We start from the raw sequence: 3,986 nt of genomic DNA, 5'->3' as shown, positions 1-3,986 counted from the left end.
ACACAGCATGGAAGGGAGGTTGCTCAAGATAAAACACCTCGCTCCCCTGTAGTCAATCAAGTGCCGCTTCCAAATGTTCTTACCCCCATAGTAAAGACTCAGGGAGGGGAGGATGCTGCGGTCAATTCCAAATGTACCTTGATATGCAGTAACCCCACCTCCATGAGTAAGTCCTGTGCCAAGACCTTCTTGGTAAAGGTCTATCCTGAAAGTAAGCCAGAGCTCGGAGTGTGGTGTTATGCCATCCTAGACGATCAGTGCAATTGCTCTTTAGCAAGGTCTGAGTTTTTCGATTTGTTTGACAAGCTGAGCAAACGGGTTTCATATCGTCTAGCTACCTGTGCAGGTGTAACAGGCGCTTCTGGGCGCACCACCAAAAATTACACCATCGTGTCTTGGCATAACTCACAAGAGGTACATATCCCTCAGTTAGTGGAATGCGACAGCATTCCCAATGTAAGAGAAGAGATACCCACCCCCGCCATAGCTCGTGGTTATCCCCATCTGTCCGATCTGGCCGAATGTATTCCACCTCTGGTTCCTGAAGCTGAGATTCTACTCATCATTGGTCGAGATGTGCCTTCAGCTCATTACATTTTTGACCAGAGAATTGGACCTGTCAATGCCCCTCTAGCTCAACAGACCAGTCTGGGTTGGGCAATCATTGGGGAAGTGTGTCTCCATGGCACTTGTAGGCCTCCTGTCATTAGCAGTTTCAAAACATCCTTTGTACATGATAGACGTCCCTCTATAGTCGCACCATGTGGTAACCAGATTCATGTTTCTGAAGTAAAGGATGATTTGTTCAAGGTAACCAAAGATGATGACAAGGCCGCCCTGTCGATTGAAGACAGGAAGTTCTTGGATGTTATGAACTCAGAGTTCCGCAAGGATCAAAGTGGTCATTGGGTCGCGCCACTGCCTTTCCGTCCCAATGTTGTAGCCACCAGTAATAATAGAGACTTTGTGTGGCACCGCACACTGTCTCTCCATCGTAGCCTCAGCACAAAGCCGGAAAAACGTCAGCATATGATGGCCTTCATGCAAAAGATGTTAGATCGTGGGCATGCTGAGGTTGCACCACCATTGAAGTCTGATCAGAAGTGCTGGTATCTTCCATTGTTTGGGGTGTACCACCCTAAGAAACCTGACAAGATCAGGGTTGTGTTCGACTCTTCTGCCAAATCCAGAGAGTTCTCCCTAAATGATATGCTGATGTCAGGTCCTGATATGACAAACAGTATTCTCGGGATTCTTCTACGTTTCCGTCAGGAAGCTGTAGCAGTGGCAGCTGATGTAGAACAGATGTTCTACAATTTCAAAGTGAAGACTGAGCAAAGAGATTATCTCAGATTCTTCTGGTACAAGAATAATGACCCTGATGAAAGGTTGATTGAGTATAGAATGACTGTTCACGTTTTTGGGAACACGCCATCTCCCGCCATTGCCACCTATGGCTTGCGTAAGTCTGTAGAAGATGCCTCTCCTGAAGTTCGCTATTTCATAGAGAACAATTTCTACGTGGATGATGGGTTAGCATCTCTGCCAGATGCGGAGACTGCTTACAAGTTAATCCAAGACTCTAAGTCAGCACTTCAAGAAGGAGGACGCCTGCGCTTGCACAAGATCACTTCCAACAGTAAGGAAGTGCTGGAAAAGTTTGCCACCAGTGAGCTGGCTGATAACCTTCAGGAGCTGAACCTAACTTCTGACTCTATGCCTATGCAGTCTAGCCTGGGCCTCTTATGGGACATCCAAAGAGACGTTTTCGTCTATAAGTTCATGGATTCAGACAAGCCTTCGACAAAAAGAGGGATACTGTCTGTTGTAAATAGTCTGTTTGACCCCATGGGATTCTTAGCTCCAGTAATAATAGTGGGAAAACTACTCCTAAGAGAGATAACCAATCTAAAGTGTGGTTGGGATGAACCCATACCAGCTAAGATCCATACCAAATGGTCCAGATGGCTAACGTCCTTAAGGGACCTCAAGGATATAAGCATCAATCGTCAGTTTGCTAGTATTTCTTTGTCTCAAGCTCACAGGATAGAGCTTCATACCTTTTCAGATGCTTCCAGAGTAGCAGTAGGAGCTGTATCATATCTTAAGGTTTTCAGTGATACCAAAGGCTACCAGGTGTGTTTTGTGAGGGGACAAGCTAAAGTAGCTCCCAACCATGGTCATACTATTCCCAGGTTAGAGTTGTGTGCTGCAGTGATGGCAGTTAATCTCAGCAATTCCATCTCGGATTGCTTGGACAAACCCTTAGACGCAAGACTTTTCTATTCTGATAGCATGATTGTCTTGGGCTATATTCATAATGAAAGGCGTAGATTTCATGTCTACGTGAGTAACAGAGTAGACCACATTAGGTCGTCCACCGAACCTAACCAATGGCATTATGTACCTACAGATTGTAATCCAGCAGACCTGGCTACCCGTGGTCTTGAAATAACCGACCTAAATCAGAGTGATTGGTTGTCAGGTCCCTCAAGCTTATTTGAGGATGTTGTATCCACCAGTGGAAGTTTTCCTCTTGTAAGCCCTGAGACAGATAAAGAAGTAAAGGTATCAGACTACACAATTGAGTCTGAACCCCTTGTTAGTGCAAACAAAAGCAATGTAGAGCCTGCAATTGCGTCATTAGCTCAGAGGTTCTCTAATTTCTCCTGTTGGAGGAGACTTGTAAGAGCGGTAGCTCTCCTTAAGCATATAGCCCGTTCTTTCAAACAAGGTAACAAGTGTTGTTCAGGTTGGCATATATGCAACAAACATAAGTCACCCGATCAACTAGAAGATGCAGCTGATTTCATTGTTCAGACATACCAAAAGGATTATTTCTCGTCTGCCATGACTAAATTGCAAGGTGAAGTTTGTTTACCTCCTTCCAGTCCCATTGCATCTCTGTCTCCTTATTTAGACCAGAAGGGCCTACTTCGTGTAGGAGGCAGGTTGAGTCAAGGCAGTGATGTACTTGGTATGCTTGCAAGGCCTATTATTATTCCAAAGGAATCCCACTTAGGCTTGTTGTTGATCCGTCACTACCATGAGACAGTGCACCACCAAGGGAGAGTGATTACAGAAGGAGCCGTCCGTACAGGTGGTTTCTGGATTTTGGGAGGGAAACGTACCATTTCTAAGGTCATTTCCAAATGCGTCACCTGTAAAAGGGTAAGAGGTAAGGTGTGTGTTCAGAAGATGGGAGACTTACCCGTCGATAGACTTACTCCCAATCCGCCATTTTCCTATGTAGGAGTTGACCTTTTTGGCCCCTGGCATATAAAAACTCGGCGCACTAGAAGTTCCTTCCTCGAAAGTAAAAGATGGGGCGTTCTGTTCACCTGTCTTGTTTCCAGAGCTATCCACATAGAGACTGTAGAAGAATTGAGTACTTCTTCCTTCATTAATGCCTTAAAGAGATTCATTTGTATTCGTGGCCCAGTTAAGATGATGCGTTCTGACAGAGGCACGAACTTTGTAGGTGCTGTCAAAGCACTGAACTTGCTTGCCATTACCGATGAAGGTGGTGATGTCAATAGTTTCTTGTCAAGTCAAGGTTGCACTTGGTTGTTTAACCCTCCTCATGCTTCTCACATGGGTGGAGCATGGGAGCGTATGGTGGGGATAGTCCGCAACATCATGAATGTGATACTGACTAACCATCACCCCAAGGCATTAACACATGAGGTGTTAGTAACCTTCTTTGCAGAAGTATGTAAGATCGTGAATTCCAGACCTTTAGTTCCTGTTTCCTCGGACCCTAGTAGTCCTTTCATTTTGTCTCCGTCCATCCTTCTCACTCAGAAAACTGATATTCCTGTAACTCTTCCTGAAGAGATAGATATTAAGGCAGTATACAAATCTCAATGGAAGCATGTCCATCACCTTGCTGAGGAATTCTGGAAGAGATGGAAGAAAGAGTATCTTTCCTCTTTACAACCCAGAAGAAAGTGGGTCAATTCCTCTCCAAATGTAAAGGTGGATGA

This window comes from Oratosquilla oratoria, unplaced genomic scaffold (assembly GCF_046742065.1).
Source record: "Oratosquilla oratoria isolate Oo_2021 unplaced genomic scaffold, ASM4674206v1 SCAFFOLD139, whole genome shotgun sequence".
Taxonomy (NCBI): Eukaryota; Metazoa; Arthropoda; class Malacostraca; order Stomatopoda; family Squillidae; genus Oratosquilla; species Oratosquilla oratoria.
Note: the sequence above shows the minus strand (reverse complement) of the source record.